We start from the raw sequence: 22,741 nt of genomic DNA, 5'->3' as shown, positions 1-22,741 counted from the left end.
CTCTTGGAAGGAGAACAGGCAGCAGGGATTTTCATTCTTTGTTGGCACCTACTCTCTTCAGCAACCCCAAGATCAGTACCCCAGGCTGCACAAGCTCAGGTTCATGTCTTTACCAAAGGCCGGCAATAATTTCAGAAAGGAATGACAATGAAGGTAAAAAACAGTTCAACTACTTGCTCATCTGGACTTCTAGGGCAGGTGGGGTTCCCAGACAACTTTATTCCATCGGTCTGGCACCCTTGCCCCCTGTCTCGGTGCCTTGGTGATGAGTGTGGGCCTTGCTGTTTGCGCTGCCTGAATTTGCCCTTGTCGCTTATTAGTACTGTGGCCCTGGGCTAAAAGTCATGCCTCTCAGAGCCAATCGGAATAGCTTATTACACCTATTGATTCTGGCATAGTGGGCCTGTGCGGAAATCTCTCTTCTTCATCCCTCCTCCTTCTCAGTCTTCCCCTCCTCCACCTCTTCCTCCTCCTTCTTTGATGTGTAAACCAAGGTATTTGGGGAGCAGGGAATGATGTGATGTTTGGGATTTACTTTAAAATATATTCCAGACCTCCCCCCTCCCCAAAAACAAAAATACAGGCACTTCGGGGGCAGTAGAAGGAGGAGGGCCTATGAAACAGTTGGGGAAGCAGAGTGATAAGTACTCGGAAGGGGCGGGATCCTTCTGCTCTACACATTTTGGTGTATGCTTGAGAATTTTCATAATAAGAGTAAACAAACAAAGACCAAATAATGAGGCTTTCATTCCCTATATCCAAATGACCACAACAGGGCATAGAATGCAATTTCATAGTTGTTCCCCTGGCAATTTATTCTGATTCTCCAAATAAGATTCCAGCTCTCATTCTACCTGTCATAGTCTCTGGATATTGACTGGGAACGTTTTCCTCAACAAGGCCTTGCCAGGCCCACTGCTAGGGAATGTATTGTTTCAGATTCTGTACTCAGGTTTTAAAGATTTTTTTTTTTATTTATTTATCAGAGGAGGGGGAGAGCGAGCACAGGCAGATAGAATGGCAGGCAGAGGCAGAGGGAGAAGCAGGCTCCCTGCCGAGCAAGGAGCCCTTGTGGGACTCCATCCGAGGACGCTGGGATCATGACCTGAGCCAAAGGCAGCTGCTTAACCAACTGAGCAACCCAGGCGTCCCTGTACTCACGTTTTAAAAAAAGTGACCAGTTTCCCGTTTGGAGTGACTCGAATGCAAGACTCACTGTAAGCCATTGTCTTGCTGTGTCCCATCCCTTTCTAAGGACTGCTTGTGCTATCTCTGGGAGATCACAGCATTGGGAGGGGCAGCCCAGGCCTGGGCTATTACAGCAAAGCTGCAGCCTGAAGGGCACGCGTGAGATCTGTGGTTTGAGCTGTCAGAGTCTCACGGAGAAAAAAAAGAGAAATGAATCATCATTTGACCATGACATTCCCACTAAAGGGGAGGACAGTGGGAGAAGAGCAAGGGAAGAGGAAAGAAAAATCTCAAAATAAATGTGGGGTGGACGGCAGGAGGAGGGGGGGCAGGTGTGGCGATTGAACCAACGCTAGCCAAACACACGATTCCGCCCATTCTAGAGCGGACTGGACATAAACATGCTCCCACATCTACTTGTCGGCTGCGTTTTGTCGGCCAGTAGCGAGGTGATTCTTTAAGAGCTCTGAGAACCCAAACTTGTGGCCTCCCAGCAGCTGAGCCGAAGTGGAGCTGGGAGCTGCCCAGACGACCCGAGGCTGCCAGATGACCACCTTCCTCCCTACTGATCGCTGGAGCCAAGCTCGGCGGGGGAGAAGCCACGCTCGCGGGTGGGTGCGGGGGCTAAGGGCGGAAGCCGGGTTCCCACAGAGGACTCCGCGCCCAGGCGGCTGCAGCGGCGGCGCAAGGGGACCGGAGGCCTGACACCGGGACGCGCCCCCCACTCTGGACAACCGGCCGCAGAAGTAAAGGGCCAGCATCCCGCCACAGCTATGCTTCCCGCGGGACAATCTCGGGAGAAGGTCCTGGAAGAGGCTCGCAGGCCGATTTTCCGAGGGAAACGGCGAGGTGGGGAGGGAGCGCCCCTGACCCTACCCGCCCTCCCCTCTCCCGCTCACGCCTCATCACCAGCGGAGGGGCTGCTCCGCAGAAACTTACTCGAGGTTGTAGTGTCGCCCTCCGCCGCATGGGGGCCGCATCACCTGCTGGCTCGGCGTTAGCGGTCCGCACCCCTCTCTTGGCGGAGGCAGGCGGAGGCGGGCCTGCGGAGTCCTCTTTCATTGGCCGGGGCGCAGACGCTGCCATGTTGGAGGAAGCAGTGCCTTCTGTTCGGTGGAAACGCCGTGGCTTCACCGGTAGCGTCGGTAGGAGCGCAGCCTCCTACCTTTCCTCCTCGTTTGAGTGTCGGTGCTGAGAGGCGGCGGCCGGCGGGATGGAGAGAAGTAGGATGAACCTGCCCAAGGGGCCGGACAGGCTCTGCTTCGACAAGGACGTGTTCATGAAGGTGAGCGCCTGGGCTCTGCTCCCCGGAGCTGGGACGTGGGTGGCCTGCCCTCCTTGGCCCTCCGGGGCCTCTCCTCGGGCTTCTCCTGCGGGCTTCCTGGGCCGTCCCCGCCCGGACGGGTCCTCGGCAGGGACCTCACTGCACTTCGCAGTGAGTCTCTTGGCCTCGGGTGGGCTAGGTGCAACCTGGAGAAAGCACTCCTGTGAAATCGTGCACATTGAATGAAAAGGCCTGAAAGTTCAGGGCAAGTGGTTTTGAGCTAAACATAAAAGCCCCGGACCCGTAGGACCCGCCTCTGGTACCGTGCGGCACAGTCAGACCGCCGCTCCCCCAGCCTGACAGAAGCCTCCCAGTGCCTTGTGCCTTGAAGCTCAGCGACTGTGCGTTGAACACATCTCTGAACACACGTACTTACCAGGAATCGGGTCAAAAAGGCACTTAAGCTAACGTTTATGCCTGACTTTCGTCTTAAGCTCAGAATGAGAAATCTGAAAGACTGTACTGTCCTTACTGGTTCTGGTCCAGTGCTACAAAGCATACCAAGCTCCTTTTCTAATGTTTCCCTACTTCTCTTGGTGAAGTCAGCCTGAAGCTGGCAGCAGATAACTGTAGGACATAAACTTACAGAATAGAAATTTAAACTGAAAAGACTTTACTGACAGGAAAGGTTCATCAGACATAGCCTTGAAAATGTCCCAAGGTTTGAATCAGAGCCAGGAGGAGCTTTATCTGTTTTCTGTATCCCTCTGGGTCTGTACTTAAACTATCAAAACGTATATGTTTAATTTCTAAGGATTGGGATTTAGTAGCTGGTTTCAGTGTTAAAAAGTTTTGGCTCTGTAGGTACCTAAAATTCTGAAGAGTTTGAATTTCTTACTTTTTTATGGCTTCAAGTCATAATATGTTTTTTTCTTTTTTGGGTTAACCAGCTAGTTCCTTTTTGATACTTGCATTCAGATCACATCTCCCAAACTCTGGCTTTAAAAGTCCTTATGTCTGGATCCTCTGCGGTGTGGCCATATCATTTTTAATATGTAGGGATGTCTAGACGAAGGTATATTGTACTCTTGTTCTTGTATGGTGATGTTAAGCCACTGTAATAAAAGGTGTAAAGTGAATGGAGTGTCTGAAGGAGAGCACAGAGTGAATTCTCTGATCCAGAAACCTTTTGTTAATGAAGGACACGTGATGAGGAGAGAGGTCATTGGAAGAAGAAAAGGCACACACATAGACTTAAAGAATCTCAAAGCACGGAAGTCTCTTTAGCTTGTCTGTCTTTGGACTTCGTCAGGCTTTCTTTGGGCCTAACACTAGCATTTTCTAACACTTCCTAGCCCTGCCATCTTTCTCACTCTGAGCTGACAGAATGCCTTTGGTCAAAGCAGCTTCGGAAAATAGAAATCTCAAAATAGCAGTTCTAAAGTAGGACTTAGAGGTAGGAAGAGAGCAAACTGGGAAAGTGGCTAGAATGCCAGCAATTCCATATTCTTTCAAAGCTCTGAAATTTCTGAATATAATGTACAATTTGTAGTGTTAATGAACATGACCCCTTCATACATAGAAGGAAAATACATGGAACAGCTGTTCTGTGTAAAGTGGTATTGATCTTCTATGTGGGAGCTGGAGATAAAGGTTATTTGCAATTTCTGTTTCCATCAGAGAGATGTTTTGTTAAGTTACAGTTCCGAGGCAGAAATGAGCGGAGAGCTTACTGTCTACATAGGTGTCTTGTTTGGCACATTTTGGAATGAGACTGGGATGGTAGAAAGGGAGATGGGGTGGGGCTGCGGGTTGCACCTTGGACACTGCATACATTGAGGGGTCCACGTTGATGCAGTCTTCATGGTAGAGCTGCAGTCAGGTTTACAGCAGGAAGTTGCATGGTCATATCTGTTGAGTTCGAGCTGACTGGTGGCAGGAGACTACTTAAAAAGTCATGTTTATGAGATCTAATAAGAAATAGAAGGGGAAAGGTATGCAAAAGAGGTAGGTGATCAAAGTGCAGGAATGGCAGATGGGGAAGGGTCACCTGGGGCAGAGGCACTGGCAACATCATACTTTGTCGGCTTAGAAATCCGAAAATCCTTTGGGTTGACAGCCAACTAATAGATGAGCAGGACATAAGGTATTGGTAGTAGGGGGAGAAAGTGGCATAACAGATAAATTAGACCATTTACATGGGTGTGCTATTGACATCACAAGTAGCCTTCCTCTTTCATCTCCAGTCGTACAGAAAAATTAGCAGCCATCCCACGGGACCTCTTCCATCCTGCTGACCATGATCCCATTCTTGTATTTGTCCCCTTCTCCTCCTCGCCTGGTACGGGGAGGGGCTCTCCTTCCTCCTCGGGTTCAGTCTCCACTCTGGCTCGGAGTCCATGCCCTCCCGCCCTTCCAAAAGCCTGCAAGGATCCTCTCCCCTGCACTCCTTCCCATCACACGCTCCTGTTTGATCCTCTCCCACTTGACTGCCCCACCTCTAGGTATTGCCCTGTCACTGTCGCACATCACAGCCAGTGCTCAGGGGTTGACTTGACTTTCCCACCTTCCACCCTTCAGGCCCTGTCGTTCCACTAAAGAGTTCTTACCAAAACTGTTTCTAAGTCAGCGCACCTGACCTTTCTCTGTCTCCTTACTCGACATCGCAGTAGACCAAATGCTCTGCATTGCTTCCTGTCTTTCTTCTACCTCTCTGATGTGTCTCCTGTGCAAAGTCATGCTCCTGGTAGCCACTGAATGCTGATTATGGGCTCAGCCCCGTGTTCCTTTCTTTCCCTAGATGACCTTTTGTGCAGCTTCATGACCACCTATCAGCAGGTAAGGCAGATTCCTGTCTCTGGTCCACACGCTTCCTGAGCACCAGTTCTGTGTATCGGACTTGCTGACCTTTCTTCTCGGATGTGTCTGTGGCCCCTCAGACTCATCAGGTTCAAGACGGAATTCATGAGCACCTCCTCCACGGAAAACCACCTTTCTTATTCTATTGCCTCTCTCGGTAAACACTTCATCCGTTTAGCCTGGAGTCGGGAAACCAGAAGTCAACTCCTACTCTGTCACCTTTCCAGAATCTAGTCTGTTACACCAAGTCCTGTGGATTTCGCTTACTAAACCTCTTGAGTCCATATACTTCTTTCCATCTCTTCTCGTACCTTTGCAGTGCGCCCTTGCCATCACACCGTAGAAGCTTCTCACCCAGTCTCCATGTGCCTTCCTTGTCTTTCTGGCCCCTGGTCTACACTGCAGGCGAGCCACTCTTGTCAGAATGCGGATGTGATCTTGTATGTACCAGGTGACTGGTCAGTCCACCAGCTCTTGAAAAACCATTTTCCCACGCACTCGAACGTATTTCAAAGAGAATCAGTCCCCCATGGGGTAGTTTTCCTTGGTAGACAGTTTGTTTCTGCAATGAGCCATCTGCCTCCTTTGAACTTCTCTGTGTCAGTTTCTCTCTGGAACCTGTGGCTTCGTTGGCACCCCGGGTAGGCACATGATGACCTTTTCCATGAGAAGTGAAGGCAGGAGCCCTCTGGACAGTGAATGTATGTACCCTCATGTTCCATAGGTAAAAGAACCGTGTGTGGGGGTGGGGGGTAAGTCCTTGAGGCTCCTCCCTGTTCTAATTGGGTGAACTGGGAATTTTGAGGCAGGAAGCAGGTCCTGTGTGTCCTTGTTTGCAGGGAGCATGCATTCTGATGGACAAAACGGAAAAGGGGAAGAATGAGCAGCTGCTCAGATCTGTTTGTACTGTGCTGGCTGATTAGCTGTGACCTGCAGATGTGGGTCCCATCCTCGGCTCTGCTCTCTGCCTGCTTATGTCTGACTTGGGGCAAATCACTCGCCTCCGGCCTTCTGTTTGCTTGTTAGTATAATGAGGTGGTGCTTATCTATGTGATCTTTGCCGGCTCCTCTGAAAAGACTCCAGTCCATCCTGGCTTGCAGATAAGGAAACTGAGGCCTGAGGTGTGATGACTTCCTTTGAAGCCACACAGCTAGTTGGGGCCAATCACAGGCCAGATCTCCTGACCCCCACGCATCAGTCCTTGGAAATCCTACTGTAATATGTTCCTTTCCAGAGGCCACAGGTGGGAACTGAGGGAAGTGGGACAATCAGAACATTAAGAATAGCGCAGAAGATGGCACAATGTCCGCATGCCTTGGCACCTGCATTTCACCAATAGGGCCACCTCTTACCTTAGAAGAAGTTCCCACAGGGCTGGTGATCTGGATGCCTGGCCTGGAGCTTAGCTATGGTAAATGGGACCAGAGGGAAGTGATGGCTGTTTGAGGTGGACTTTGTTGACAGCAGCTGGAGATAGCAGCTGACAGAGGAGGAAGAGGGAAGAGTGACAGACGGCAGATAGCCGCAGGCCCACAGGTCAGCCACTGTTGCCCAGGGTCGCCCATCCCCAGGAGCCGACTTCATATCACAGGATCTGAGTGCTTACCCTGTGGGTTCTTAGTTCGATGTCACGTCTTGATGACAAGATTCCATTCTCTTCCGCATCAGTGTGAGACAGACATCGTAATGAAATTCTAATTAGCCAAATATGGAATGTAAGCCTGGAACTCATTTTATAGAGAAATTTTCTTATGTGAACTACTTTCCCTGATGATAGAGGAGTTGTGACGATGTAACATCAGATAAAGTTTATCTGATTGGCACTTGTAAGAAGGGTTCCCGGCAAAAAAGAACTGTTTTTTTGTTGTTGTTGTCCTCCCTTTTGATCTTTCCTTTCCATTCCTTTTTTTTTTTTTTTTTTTTTGTCTTGTGAGCGGTCATCTGATTTATAAAAAGATGCAACAAAAAGTAAAATGGTACAAGATAATCAGTTTCAAAACATAAAAAAGTGAGTGTCTTTAGCCATAGCTCAGAACAGAGGAACTGGGTAAGGAGAATTGCTTGTATGAACTGGCAACAGGAAAAGTTGGTAAAGGAGAGCTGAGGAACTCTATTAAGACATAGGAGTGAGGGGCTCCATCATCATCTGGCATTTGCTCAGTGTCGTCTATATGGTTAGAGATGTCCATGATGGGAACTCCAGCAATCTTCTGGGTCTGGGTCAGCTGATGCCACAGTGTAACACTCTGAAGTACTTCCATACTGAGCAGTCATCTGCATAGTTTGTCTTGTGTGTACGTGGTAATCATTTGAATCTTGGCTCTTTCGCAATCCTTAGAGCCTCTTGATACTTTCACCCCGGTTTCTCAGTTTCAGCCATTACACAGTCAGTTGTACAACTGGTAAACTTGGCACACAGCCCATCCATCATTGACCGGTCAAGTTTGGCTTAAATAGAAAAGTTGATAAAGTCGGTACCAACCAGGATGTGGTAAGTCGGCCCAGCTGTGTGTTTATATTGGAAAAAGCAGGAGGGATGTTGGGGGACTTCTCTTTCCTTGAGTGCATGGGATCCTTCTTTTCTTTCTTTTTAGGTTTTAATCTGTCCTTCTCTCAGAGAAGGATCTCAGAGCTAAGCATTTGCTTCCTGGTCACATAGTTTCTTGCTTTCTCTTGCTTCCCCATGTTCACATCATGCCCATTTCTCCTTGCTTTTGATTTTCTAATTCACTCTTTGTAGTACCATAAAACTTATTTAAATAAAATGTTGGCCTACTAAGTTATTGATTATTAGTAAGTTCTTTGTTCAAAATTTGAGAGCAAGAAGTATTATGTAAATATATCTTTTTGTTATTTAACTAGTCTTACAACATTTAGCATCAAATTTCTTGAAACATTTAAACAAATTAATCACAAACTGGGGCTTGGGCTCTTTCTTTCTTTTTTTTTTTTTTTTTTTTAAGTAATCTCTATACCCAACATGGGACTTGAACTCACAACCCTGAGATCAAGACCTGCACGCTCCAGTGACTGAACAAGCCAGGTGCCCTTTGGGCTTTTTGTTTTTAAGTTCCTCAGGTGAGGGGGTGCCTTAGTGGCTCAGAGGTTTAAGCTTCTGCCTTCAGCTCAGGTCATGGTCTCAGGGTCCTGGGGTCGAGCCCTGCATGGGACACTCTGCTCAGCATGGAGCATGATTCCCTCCCTCTCTGCCTACTTGTGATCTCTCTCTCTGTGTCAAATAAATAAATAAAATCTTAAAAAAAAAAAAAGTTCCTTAAGTGATTCTAATGTGTGACCAGTGTTGAGAACTCTAGCACTGGATAATTCCTTTAAATAGCTCAAGAAATTAATTTTGAAAAGCGAACTAAAAGCCTACATAGATTATGATTGGTGTTAAATTGAGGGGAAAAAAGAGATAAAGAGAAGAAATCAGCTGGAACAGAGTGTAATTAGGTACTCAAATATTTGTTAGATGGATAAATACATTTAGGGAATGTAGGGTTTGTTGTTTTTTTTTGTCTCTTCATAAATATGTGAAATGGGTATATAAATTCAAGAAAGGAGTTTGATATAAAATTGATTAAAATGTTAGAACAGAAGTTTTTTAGAATTTTAGTGTTATTATTTCATGATGCTTTTAAGATGATCTCTCTGTAGATGGTGGGAAGATCTTGTTAGCATATGTTTTTAATTTCTCAAGCTTGAATAATTTAGTCACTGAACAAAGATTTAGAATGAGTTTTGGGAGACACAAGTCCTAGATTATGTCCCCACCTAGCTGGGTCAGAGATTTGAGAGCAGGGGCTGGAGGGAAGAGCTCCAAGGACATTTTTGTATACATGCTGATACCTTGGGCGGGAACACTCTTCCCACACTTCCGGTGGCTAGCTCTTTTGTGTCATTTGGATCTCAACTCATTGTTCTATATTTCCTGGTTCATCCAAGTTAAAATACATCCCATTTGTCACTCAACCTTTACTGTGTCCTGTTTTCTTTTTAGCTGTGATCACTATTCATTAATCACTATTTGATCACTGTTCATTAATATAATGTTTGTTTACATATTTATTTTCTCATTTCTGCATTAGAATATCTGCTCCTTAAAAGCAGAGACCTTGTCTTTTCTTTTCCTGACTGTGTCCCCAGGTCTTAGAGCAGAGCTGGAGTTGCATGATAAATATTTGAGGAATATTTATGGGATATACAGGGACATTTATTCATCTCTGTTTTCCATTGTTTTCAAGAATGGTTGGAAACACACACATACGTGAGCTCACACAAACTTTCTATGTCTTTCAACCCCTATGTAGTGTGCGGATTAGTGCTTAACTATTTTGGTTTTTTGTCTCGATGAAATGGGACATGTTTCATAAATTTCATATGCCCTCTTAGTACTTCTCATCATTACAGAGTGATGGTTCTGGGGGATTCTGCTTCTCGTGGAGATAGTATATAGTGATTTTATAAGTCCATGTATCTGGGAAGGAGTGTTTTACTTCTTGGCAGCTTAGAGAACTTCAATCTTTCCAAATTCCATGTAATTTTCATAGCATTAAAGCTACTAATTTCAGATTATTGGTAAGTTTTAAATGATTAATTCCCAGGTTACTTTGAATTAGTCTTTGTTTGCCATCCCTGATTGCAGCTAGTTAGTAAAGTAGCTAAACTTTTAAACTCTACTTGGTTTTAATTTTGAGTGATGTCACTGCTTCTCTCATGGTTAATGGTTCTTAATTACCTGCAGCTTGTCTGGTTTGCTCATTTATTTTCCTGTGTTCCAACACCTCTTGTGATCTCCCAACTTCTGGCCTTTTGGGGGATTTGTACTTTAACTGGGTTCAGATAGGAAATGCCCCTGAGTACAAAGAGAAGATATTTTTCTTCTAACTTCACTATCTCCTATTATTAATGTATTACATTGTTGTGGTACATGTGTTACAACTGATGAACCAGCATTGATACAGTATTAATTAAAATCCATGGTTTACATTAGGGTTCACTCCTCTTTCTATAGTTCTGTGGGTCTTGACAAATGTATAATGTTATTTACCTACTGTTGGTATCTTACAGCCTAGTTTCATTGCCTTGAAAAACCCTGTACCTCATCTATTTGTTTCTTCTCCTCTCTCTGCACCCTCCTTGCTCACCCCTCAGCCTGGGATCTTTTTACTGTCTAGAGTTTTACTTTTTTAGAGGCACCTGGCTGGCTTAGTTGCTAGGGCATCTGACTCTTGATCTCAGGGTTGTGAGTTCTAGCCACCACATTGGGTATAGAGATGACCTAAACAATAAATAAAAATAAAAATGTTGGTTAATTTTTACCTTTTCCAGAATGCCATAGAGTTGGAATCATATAGTATTTAGCCTTTGAGACTGGTCCTTCACTTAGCAATATGCATTTAAGGTTCTTCGAAGTCTTGTGGCTTAATAATTCATCTTTTAATTGTCGAATAATCCGTTGTGTGGGTGTGGCACAGTGTACCTGTTCACCTACTGAAGGAGATTGGATTGCTTCCAAGTTTTGGCACTTCAGAGAATAAAGCTGCTGTAAATATCCGTGTGCAGGTTTTTGTGTGGACACTAGTTTTAAGCTCTTTTGGGTAAATACAAAGGAGCACAATTACTGATCTTATAGTGAGAATGTGTTTAGTTCTGTGAGAAACTGCCAAGCTGTCTCACACAGTGCCTCCCATTTTGCATTCTGACCAAACAGTGAATGAGAGTTTGGTTGTCCCACATCCTTGCTAGCATTTGGTATTACTAGTGCTTTGGATTTTTTATATTCTACGTGATATGTAATAGTACCTTGTTTAAATTTGCAATTTCTTAATGACATACAAAGTTGAGCATCTTTTCAGATCCTTTTTTTTTTTCGTTTTTAAAGATTCTATTTATTTATTAACAGCACAAGCATACGGAGAGGTAGCAGCAGGCAGCAGGAGAGGGAAAAAAGCAGGCTCCTCGCTGAGCCGGGAGCCCAGTGTGGATTTCAGTCCCAGGACCTGAGCTAAAGGCAGATGCTTAACTGACTGGGGTTCCCAGCCACCGCTCTTTTCACATTTTTAAATTAGGTTTGATTTCTTGTTGCTACTAAGACATCTTTATATTATATTTCTTATTTTAAGTCCTTTACCATGGCTGTGTTTTGCAGATATTTTCTCTACTCTGTGACTGGTCTTTTCATCTCTCTCTCTTTTTTTTAAAGATTTTATTTATTTATTTGTCAGAGAAAGAGCGAGCGAGAGTGAGCACAGGCAGACAGAGTGGAAGGCAGAGTCAGAGGGTGAAGCAGGATCCCTGCGGAGCAAGGATCCCAATGTGGGACTCGATCCCAGGACGCTGGGATCATGACCTGAGCCAAAGGCAGCTGCTTAACCAACTGAGCCACCCAGTTGTCCCGTCTTTTCATTCTCTTAACAGTGTCTTTTACAGAGAAGTTTAATTTTAACAAAGTCCCTCTCATCAATTTTTTTCTTTCGTAGATCATGCTTTTGGTTTTATATCTGAAAAGTCATTGCCAAATCCAAGGATCCCTACATTTTTTCTTATGTCATCTTTAAGAAGTTTTGCATTTTACGTTTAGGTTTTGTGAAAGGTGTGAAAAGTTTGTTTTTATTCTTTTCATTTGTTTGTTTTTTCTTATCAATGTCCCATTGTTCGGTTCCATTTGTTGAAGACTGTCCTTGCCATTGAGTTGCCTTTGCCTGTGTGTGTGGATGTTGTTCTGGGCTCTCCACTCTGTTCCAAGCACCTGTCTCTTTTGCCAGGCACCTTCTGTCTTAATCACTATAGCTTTAATAGTAAGTCTTGAGATTGGGTGGTGGCAATCCTCAATTTCCTTTTTTTCCCCGCTATTTAATATTTTGTTGACTACTCTGGGACTCTTGGTTTTCCAGTTTTCCATCCAAATTTTAGAGTCAACATGTTGGTATGCACAGAATAACTTCCTGGCATTTTGATTGGGATTGCATTGAGTCTGTCGATCAGTTTGGGAAGAACTGACCTCTTAACAGTATTGAGTGTTCTTACCCAAGATTGTGGACTTTCTTTCCACTTCACATCTTACCTTGCTTGTTATCTTTCATCAGAATTTTATACTTTTTCTCATATAGATCTTGTGCATATTTTGTTAGATTTGCACCTAAGTATTAATTTTTTTGGTATGCTAATGTAAATGGTCTTGTGTTTTTAACTTCAAATTCCACTTGTACATTGCTGGTATATACGAAAGCAATTGACTTTTTAAATTTTTTAATTAAAATTCAATCTCGTTAACATACAGTGTACTTTTAGTTTCATGGTTAGAATTTCGTGATTCATTGGTTGCATACAACACCCAGAGCTCATCCCAACAAGGGCCCTCCTTAATACCCCTCACGCAGTTACCCCAACTTTTCCCTCTCCAGTAACCCTCAGTTTGTTTCCTGTAGTTAAGTCTCTTGTGATTTGCCTCCCTGTCTGTTTCTATTTTTCCTTCCCTTCTCCTATATTCATCTGTTGTTTCTTAAGTTCCACATGTGACTGAAACTATATGGTATTTGTCTTCCTCTAGTTCCATCCATGTCCTTGCAAATGGCAAGATTTTGTTCTTTTTGATGGCTGAGTAATGTGTGTGTGTGTGTGTGTGTGTGTGTATGTATACCACATCTTCTTTATCCATTCATCTGTTGATGGACATCTGGGCTCTTTCAATAGTTTGACTATAAACATCTGGGTGCTTTTGCCCCTTCAAATCACTTTGTGTACTTTGGATAAACATCTAATAGGGCAATTGCTAAGTCGTTGGGTTGTTACATTTTTAACTTTTTGAGGAGCCTCCATACTGTTTTCCAGAGTTGCATTCCCACCAACAGTGTAGGAGGATTCCCCTTTCTCCACATCTTCGCCAACATCTGTTGTTTCCTGACTTGTTAATTTTAGCCATTTTGACTGATGTAAGGTGGTGTCTCATTGTGGTTTTGATTTGTATTTCCCTGATGCTGAGTGATGTGGAGCCCTTTTTCATGTGTCTGTTGGCCATTTGGATGTCTTCTTTGGTCTGTTCATGTCTTCTGTCCATTTCTTGACTGGATTTTTTTGTTTTTTGGATGTTGAGTTTGATAAATTCTTTATAAATTTTGAATACTGGCCCTTTGTCTGATACATCATTGGAAAGCAATTGACTTCTGTATTTTAACTGTGTATTGTGCAGACTTGCTATAATCACTTGACTAGTTTCAGGAGGGTGTGGGGTGTGAAGTCTTTGTATTTTCTGTAGACAGTCATGTCATCTGTGAACAAAGTTTTATTCTTTCCCAGGTTGTATACCTTTTGTTTCCTTTTCTTACCTTATTTCATTAGTTTGGCCTTCCAGTATAGTATTGAATAGTAGTAGTAGGAGGGACATCCTTGCCTTGATTCCCTGTCTTCTATTTTCTCAGTATTAATATCATGTTAGCTGTGGATTTTTGGAAACATTCTTTATCAAGTTGAGGAAGTCCTCCTATTCTTAGTTTCCTGAGGGTTAATAATGAAGAGGTGTGGATTTTGTTAAATGTTTTTTTTCCTCCCTTCATTGATATGATCATGTGATTTTCTTTCTGTTGATATGATGGATCACATTGATTTTCTAATGTTGAACATTTTCTAATGTTGCATACCTGGAATAAATCCTACATGACCCTGGTGTATAATTTTTTAATATAGTGTTTGCTTTTATTTGCTAATTTTTGTTGAAGATTTTTATGTCTGTGTTCATGAGAGATACTAGTTTATAGTTTCTTTTCTTGTAGTATTGGTTTTGGTGTCAGGGTAATAATGATCTCCTAGAATGATTTAGGAAGTACTCCTTCTAGTTTTACTTTCTGGAAGAGATTTTAGAGAATTGTGTAGTATTCCATAAATGTTTGGTTGAATTTACAGTGATTGGGATTGTTAGCAGTAGCCCTCCCTTCTTTCATCTGATATTAGTAATTTATGTCTTCTACCTTTTTTTCTTTGTTTGACTGGCTAAGGGTCTATCTGTTTTATTGATGTTTTCAAAGAAACAGACTTGGGGTTTATTGATTTAAAAAAAATTACTGGTTTTAATTACATTGATTTCTGCTCTAATTTTTATTTTTTTTCTACTTCCTTTAGGGTTTTTTTTTTTTAATGATTTTATACGACACAGAGAGAGTCAGTGAGAGAGGGAATACAGGCAGGAGGAATGGGAGATGGAGAAGCAGCCTCCCTGAGCAGGAAACTCTGATGCAGGGCTCTGTCCCAGGACCCTAGGACCATGTCCTGAGCCAAAGGCAGATGATTAACCAACTGAACCACCCAGGAGCCCCTCCTTACTTTAGATTTGATTTTGTTGTTGTTGCCTAAAATGGAAGCTTAGATTATTGACTTTAATCTTTTTTTTTCTAATATTTGCATTCAGTACTGTATTTTCCCTTTAAGCAGCATTCCACACATTTTGCTACATTGTATTTTGTTGAGACTGGTCTCCTGTCATTTAGAAGTGTGTCATTTAATCTCCATGTATTTTGGACTTCTTCAACTATCTTCTGTTACTGATTTTTAATTCCATTGCGGTCTGAGAACATATTTGGTATAATATTTATTTTTAAAAATTTGTTGTGTTTTGTGGCCCAGAATTATTCTGTCTTGATGAGTGTTCCATATGAGCTTAAGAAGAATGTGTGTTGCACTATTACTGGGCGAAATAGTCTGTGTACATCTGTTGTACGGTAATTGATGGTGGTGTTAAGTGTGCCATGTCTGGACTGAATGTCCACATCTGTCAAATCCTTGTTGCCCTGCTGCTGGATCGGCCCATTAATGATGAAGAAGTGTTGAAGTCACCAGCTGTGATAATGGAATTGTTTATTTCTCCCTGCAGTTCTGTTAGGTTGTGTCTTACCTGTGTTGATCAGGCACACATACCTTAAGGATAATTGTGTCTTCTTGGTCAGTCGATTTCTTTATCATTATGTAATGCTGCTCTTTATGCCTGATAATTTTCCTTCTCTGAAATCTGCTTTGTCTGAAATTCATGTAGCTACGCCATTGTTCCTGTGATTAGTGTTACTTTGGATTTTTTTTAATGTATCCTAGCATTTAGCTTGTTGATATTTAAGTTGTTTCATTTTTCATCAAAATATAATTCACAAAGCATAATAGTTGCCATTTTAAAGTGTACTCTTCTCTGGTTTTTAGTATATTTACTGTGTATATGGTACATACGTCACTTCTGTCTAATTCCAGAATGCTTCCATCACCCGAAAAATAAACCTCTTACTTCCAATTCTCCCCTCCCCTTATTCCCTGGCAATCATGAATCTACTTTCTGTTTTTATGGATTTGCCTTTTCTGGAACATCTCATATCAGTGGAATTGTATAACACGTGAACTTTTGTGTCTGGCTTCCTTTAACCTGAGAGTAGAATGTTTTCAGACTTCACTCGTGTTGTAGCATGTAACAGTTTATTCCTTTTTATGGTTGTGTAAGAGGCTCTTCCACATTTTATGTATCCATTCATCAGTTGATGGACGTTGGGTATATACTCTTTTGGCTGTTACGAGCAGCGCTGCTGTGCACATTCATGTACAGGTTTTGGCAGGAACATCTGTTGTCAGTTCTGTCGATGTCATACCCCTAGACGTAGAACTGCTGGGTAATTGTACGTGTGTAACTTCTTGAGGAGCTACCGAGCTGTTTGCTGCCTTAGCCACACTGTTTTACATTCTCACCGACAATACAGGAGGGTTCCAGCTTCTCTGCCTTCTTGCCAGCACTTTTCTTCTTCTTTTTTTTTTCTTTTTCTTCTATTTTACCATAGTTGTCCTAGTGGGTGTGACGTGGCATCTGCATGTGCTTTTGATTCGCATTTCCCCAATGACTAAGGATGTCGAACATCCCGACATGTGCTCTTGACCATCTGTGTATCATCTTTGGAGAAATGTCTATTCAAAAGTCTTTGGCTTGTTTTTAAATTAGGTTATTTGTTTTTTTGTTGTTGAGTTCTAAGAATATATTTGCATATTCTGGTTATTAGATCCTTGTCAGACAAATGATTTGCAGATACTCTCTCCCATTCTGTGGGTTGTCTTTTCACGTTCTACGTAGTGTCCTTTGACACACGAAAGTTTTTATTTTGATCAAGTTCAGCTTATCTAATATTTCTTATTGCTTTGTGTATCATGTCTAAGAAAGCTTTTCCCGATCCAAAGTCATACAGATTTTCACCTGTTTTCTCTGAGTGTTACAGTTTTGACTCTTACATTTAAATCTTTGATCCATTTTGAGTTATATTTTTGTGTATGTGTGACGTTGCTGTTCCAAGTTCATTCTTTTGCATGTAGATATTCACTTGTCCCAGTAGTAGGCACTCGAAAAGACTGTTCCCCCCCCCCCATTAAATGGTCTTGGCATCCTTGTGAAAAATCAGTTGACCATAAATGTATGAGTTGTAAATACTTTCTTTTTGAATACTTGGGGAATCTACACTATAAAGTAAAACCATTCCTAAAGTAGTAAAACCATTCTTGGTTAAGTGAAATGGGTCTCTATTATGGCACTGTGAGTTTGGGTTTGCTTTTCACAGCAAACGCTGCCTAACCCAGTATTCACAGATGTTCCGAGTTATTTAGTCATGTGTTATGCAACTTTTGTTTATCTGAGAACAAATGCATAAATGGTAAGTTGAGTACTAATATTACCTAATAGCATTTGTTCACTGAGGCTAAGTTATATGATTTATTTATTTATTTACTTATTTAAGATTTTATTTGAGAGTGAGAGAGTGCAGGAGCAGGAGGAAGGGACAGAGGGAGAAGCAGGCTCCTTGCTCAGCAGAGCGCCTGATGTGGAACTCAAACCCAAGAGACTGGGATCATGACCTGAGCCAAAGGCAGATGCTTAACCACATAGGCACCCCAGTTATACAATTTAGAATGCCATCATGAAGTTCAAGAACTTCAACAATGTGTAACTGAGGCAGGGAAAGTGATCGACCTAAAGGTATTCAGTTGATGCGTAGGATGGCCAGGATTATGAACCAAGACCCCCTCCCGTGATGTACTACATAACTATGATGTAAGGTCTGAAATTGTCTCAGGAGAGAAAGGTCCAGGCTAATTTGGTCACCAGTGTAAGGAGCAGGTGGCTTTCTGTAGATGACTGTGAAATTACGGTTTGGTATGAAGTCCTTCTCTCTGACACTAGCAGGGTCAGTCTTTGGTTGATTAACTAAAAAAGTCAGTTTAAACAAGTACTCTTAGGGAATGGTACATACAGTTTTTAGCATTTTATTTGGAAAAAATATATGTACATTTATTCTCCATTGAAACAGTGCCAGGTCTTTTCTCTGGAAACTGGCCTGCAGATTAGATTTCTGAGTTATCACAGCACTTGGGTCGCTCAATAGGTTAGGCATCTACCTTCGGTTCAGGTCATGACCTCGGGGTCCTGGGATGGAGTCCCACATTGGGCCCCCTGTTCAGCAGGGAATCTCCTCCCATTGCCCCTTTCCCTGCTCATACTGTCTGTCTGTGTCTCAAATAAATAAAAAGAATCTTTAAAAAAAGTTTTCTATGTTGTCTTTTTTTGCATTCAGTTTCAGTTTCTTTAACTGAATTGAGTGAGAATCCTGTGATCACTCCCTCCCTGCCTGGTACTTGGTCATCTCACCCATACCTAACTTAGCAAAAATTTTCTTATTGATTTCTTTGTATCAAATCTTTCCAAAGTAGCTGTGTTAGTTTTCAAAAGAACAGTGATTTTTTTTGCAGTCATATTTTGTTGGTTTACATAGTGTTTAATGAAAAGTAAGTGTAGGTGTCCTTAACTAGTTTGGGAATCATCACATTTGATTCTTTTTTTTTTTTTTTAAGATTTATTTATTTGACAGAGAGAAATCACAAGTAGACGGAGAGGCAGCCAGAGAGAGAGAGAGAGAGGGAAGCAAGCTCCCTGCCGAGCAGAGAGCTTGATGCGGGACCCGATCCCAGGACCCTGAGATCATGACCTGAGCCAAAGGCAGCGGCTTAATCCACTGAGCCACCCAGGCGCCCCATCACATTTGATTCTTGCTGACTAAACAGGTCATGGAGTAGCAGAGTCACAGGGGAATTAGATAGTAATTTATTGCCTCTAAGCATATAAGCCTACCGGAGTATCACAGTATTGTAGAGGGGAAACACAGGATAGCTAATCCTGTGAGACCAATACTTGGAAATAGGTTATGAAAGATTTGGAACATCTGTTCAATGGGACACTCAGCATGCACATAAAATATTAATAGAAATGTATGTGTTTTATGTAAAGACATTCAAGTTATATTTTTAGATGGGAAATTTTTTTAATAGAATGGGTTTTTATTTTTTATTTTTTTATTCTTTTTTTAAGATTTTATTTATTTATTTGACAGAGAGAGAGAGAGGTCACAAGGAGGCAGAGAGACAGGCAGAGAGAGGGGGGAAAGTAGGCTCCGGCTGAGCAGAGAGCCTGATGTGAGGCTTGATCTCAGGACCCTGAGATATGACCTGAGCCGAAGGCAGAGGCTTAACCCACTGAGCCACCCAGGTGCCCCTAGATGGGTAATAGTTTAGAAGAGCATGAATATTTGTGTGTGTGTGTGTGTGTGTGTACACACATATGTGTACACATACATAGATAAGGTCTGGGGTTTCCATTCAAGATGGTGGCATGGGAGGATCTTGATCTCATCTCTTCTATGAAATACACACTGAATCTATAGCTCCATATGGAAAAATTTCCTGTGGAAAAAACCCTACAACTAGCTGAGTGACTCCTACACATTAGGTGAGTAAGAAAAAAAAACCTATGTTGAAGTAAGAATCAGTCTTGCCATAAACCCCACCCCTGGTACAGCGACCTGGGATTGGGAGGGTACTCAAAACCCCAGGCTTCTCCCTGAGGAGCAAAGGGTTTGAGCCCCACTTCTGGCACCCCAACTTCCAAGACGTACATCTAAGAGACAAGACCCCAAAACATCCAGCTTTGAAAGCCATCAGAGCTTGCACCCATGAGACCCACAAGGCTATAGCAAACTGAGAAACAGTTCTTAAAGCAGTCCCGCGAGTAGACTGACCCACCCTGGAACTCAGCACAGAAGCAGCAGACTGAAATGGGATTAGATTTCTGTGAAAGAGGCTCATTTGCTTATCTTAAAGCCCTGAGGGGCAGGCATCTAATTTAACGTGGATCTGGGAGCCTGGTAAGGTATTCTCCAAAGATGGAGCTGATGGGTACCATCTTTGCGCTGTCCTCTACCTCGCTTCTGCTTTCTGGTATCTCCTGGAAAGGAGCTTGAATGCTCGTATGATGCCCCGAGGTTTGCAGTTGCTACCCAGGTATAACTCTAGATCACCTGGCTCAAGCAGCCAGCAAGATTCACACTCACGGTAGTGAGTATCACAGTATTTACAACAACCAAGACTTGGAAATAACTAAAGTGTCCACCAATGGGGTGAATGGATAAAGACAATGTGTGTGTATACGATGGAATATTAACCATAAAAAGAAGGAAGTCTTGCCATTTGCAACAACATGGATGGACCTTGAGGATATTGTGCTGAGTGAAATAAGTCAGACAGAGAAAGAGAAATACTGTATGATCTCCCTCACATGTGGAATCTAAGAAACAAAACAAAATGAAGTCATAGAGAACAGATTGGTGGTTGCCAGAGGCGAGGTTGTGGAGGAAATAGATGAAGGGGTCCAGTGGTATAAACTTCCAGTTAATAAGATAAGCCTTGGGGATGTAATGTACATCATAGTGACTGTAGTAAATAATACTGTGTATTATTGTATATTAATTTTATTATTTTTTATTAGAAATATGTATTATTAGCCCCAGGGTTACAGGTCTGTGAATTGTCAGGCTTACACACTTCCCAGCACTCACCGTAGTACATACCTTCCCCAATGTCCACAACCCCACGACGCTCTCCATACACCCCTCCCTCCAGCAACCCTCAGTTTGTTTTGTGAGATTAAGAGTCTCTTATGGTTTGTCTCCCTCCCAATCCAATATTTTTTTTTAAGATTTAATTTATTTATTGGACAGACAGAAATCACAAGTAGGCAGAGAGGCAGGCAGAGAGAGAGGAGGAAGCAGGATCCCCGTTGAGCAGAGAGCCCGATGTGGCCTCGATTCCAGGACCCTGTGATCATGACCTGAGCCGAAGGCAGAGGCTTTAACCCACTGAGCCACCCAGGTGCCCCCCTCCGAATCCAATCTTGTTTCATTTTTCCTTCCCTACCCCCACACCCCCCACTTTGCCTCTCAAATTCCTCATATCAGGGAGATTGTATGATAATTGTCTTTCTCTGATTATTTCACTCAGCATACCTTCTAGTTCCATCCACGTCATTGCACATGGCAAGATTTCATTTCTTTTGATGGCTGCATAGTATAATATATATATATATATATATATATGTATATATATATATATATACATATATATATATATTTTTTTTAAGATTTTATTTATTTATTTGACAGAGATCACAAGTAGGAAGAGAGGCAGGCAGAGAGAGAGGAGGAAACAGGCTCCCTGCTGAGGAGAGAACCTGATGTGGGGCTCGATCCAAGGTCCCTGGAATCATGACCTGAGCCGAAGGCAGAGGCCTTAACTCACTGAGCTACCCAGGTGCCGTATATTATTATATATTTAAAGTTGCTAAAGCTTAATAGTTCTTAGCACAAGAAAAAATTGTGTATGTTTGGTGATGGATGTTAACTAGTCTTTGGGTGATCATTTCACAACAGATAAAAATATGGAATTTTTATGTTGTACGCCTGAAACTAACATGTGTCCATTATATGTCAGTTTCTTTAAAAAGTAATTGATATTTTATTTTTTTAAAAATTATTTATTTATTAGACAGAGATCACAAGTAGGCAGAGAGGCAGGCAGAGAGAGAGACAGGGAAGCAGGCTCCCTGCTGAGCAGAAAGCCCAATGTGGGCTTGAACCCATAACCACTGAACCAGCCAGGCACCCCAAAAGTAATTTATATTTTAAAGAGAAAGACTATGGCACCTGGGTGGCTCAGTCAGTTAAGCGTCTGCCTTCGGTTGAGATCTTGATTTCAGGGTCTTGGAATGAACCCTGGCATCAGGCTCCCAGCTCAGCAGAGAGCTGGCTTCTCCCTCTGCCCCTCCTCCCACTTGTTCTCTCTGTCTCTCTCTCTCAAATAAATAAAATCTAAAAAAAAAAAAAAAAAGTAAAGAGACCAAAACAAAGTCTGGAAGGATGTGAATCGCTGTGTTAAAATTAAGAAGAAAAAGCTGCTTCTATTTTGAGAAGAGCCTCTTTGAAATGTATAATTAAAAGAAATAAAATGCCTTTAGAGTTAGGCAACAGGAGAGAATGGTCTTGGTGAGGGGCCCCCTTTCCCATAATCTTAGGAAGTGAGCAGACCCCCTGATGTCCTGTGTGTGTTCCCCTGCAGTAATACGGCCTCTTATTCTTTCTCTGATCTTATTTTTCTATGTAAAATGTGGTATCAGTGCAATCATTTTTTCTTTCTGGTTTGATTTTCAGGAAGATTTCAACGTCGATCACTTTGTGTCTGACTGTAGGAAGCGTGTCCAGCTGGAGGAACTAAGAGGAGATCTGGAACTCTACTATAAACTTCTTAAAATAGCCATGGTCGAGCTCATCAACAAGGATTATGCAGATTTTGTCAACCTTTCCACAAACTTGGTAAACCTGAAATTCACAAGTCCTACACACACACACACACACTTTCTCTCTCCTTCATATTTATTAAAAGGGCAGAGTTTTTAGAAACCTTTCAGTTGATTACCCCACCAACCCCACCAGAAACTTGAAGAAATTACCAATTTCATTAATAAAAGAACTAAACTTTTTGGAATACATTTTTTTGTTTTAGTTTTTATTCATTTAAGGTTGCTCTAGTTTGATTATGTTTCAAATTCATTAGTCAACAGTGAAAAGTAAAGGATAATAATACCCAAGGGGTTGTTTTATTAGTTGCTAAGTGATTACCCTGAAGTCTTCCTTGATTTAGACTAATTTGTAGGAGCAAATGTCCACCACTCTTACAATGTTTAATTTACTCCCAGGTATATCTGTTAGCCAGAGCTAGGTTGAGGGAACATTGGCCAATATTGATATTTAAAAAGTTTGGTTTTATAAAAATATAAGAATGATTTGCAGTGAGCTTATCAATTGTTTGTAAAAGCCGTTTAGAAATGTTGAATTTTGTTCCTTGGCAGAAAAGTCTCCTTGTTGATGCTTCATTTTGTTTTAAATCTGTTTGTCCAGAGAAGCACAGAAAGTTGCAGCTCCGTGGGAATTTCAAGAAGCATTAAAATTAATGATGCACATTTGCTTTTGGGAAATATACCACTAAGATAAATATCCCAATAGGATTAAAAACCTAGAAAATTTTACTTCTGTTTAATT

General features: G+C 42.2%; 1 long non-coding RNA gene and 1 pseudogene across 3 annotated transcripts; one reads left to right on the top strand and one right to left on the bottom strand.

Annotated features, from left to right (window-relative positions):
* The first annotated feature begins 2,269 nt into the window (after nt 1-2,269).
* On the top strand, nt 2,270-22,191 carry LOC309857875. 2 transcript variants are annotated; one of them, XR_014307950.1, is made up of 3 exons: nt 2,278-2,473; nt 20,810-20,957; nt 21,854-22,191. It is a non-coding gene; the product is annotated as an uncharacterized lncRNA (long non-coding RNA). The 2 variants fall into 2 exon arrangements; XR_014307949.1 differs by lacking the exon at nt 20,810-20,957 and having other exon boundaries at nt 2,270-2,473.
* On the bottom strand, nt 4,182-7,997 carry LOC309857876 (rRNA-processing protein FCF1 homolog pseudogene; annotated as a pseudogene). The gene is made up of 3 exons: nt 7,980-7,997; nt 7,374-7,919; nt 4,182-4,188 (listed from the first exon to the last, which is right to left on the bottom strand). The product of its transcript is annotated as an rRNA-processing protein FCF1 homolog pseudogene (transcript).
* Nucleotides 22,192-22,741: the final 550 nt, after the last annotated feature.

The sequence above is a fragment of the Mustela nivalis genome (assembly GCF_964662115.1).
Source record: "Mustela nivalis genome assembly, contig: HAP1_SCAFFOLD_1488, whole genome shotgun sequence".
Taxonomy (NCBI): domain Eukaryota; kingdom Metazoa; phylum Chordata; class Mammalia; order Carnivora; family Mustelidae; genus Mustela; species Mustela nivalis.
This window is presented reverse-complemented; position numbering and strand designations above follow the sequence as displayed.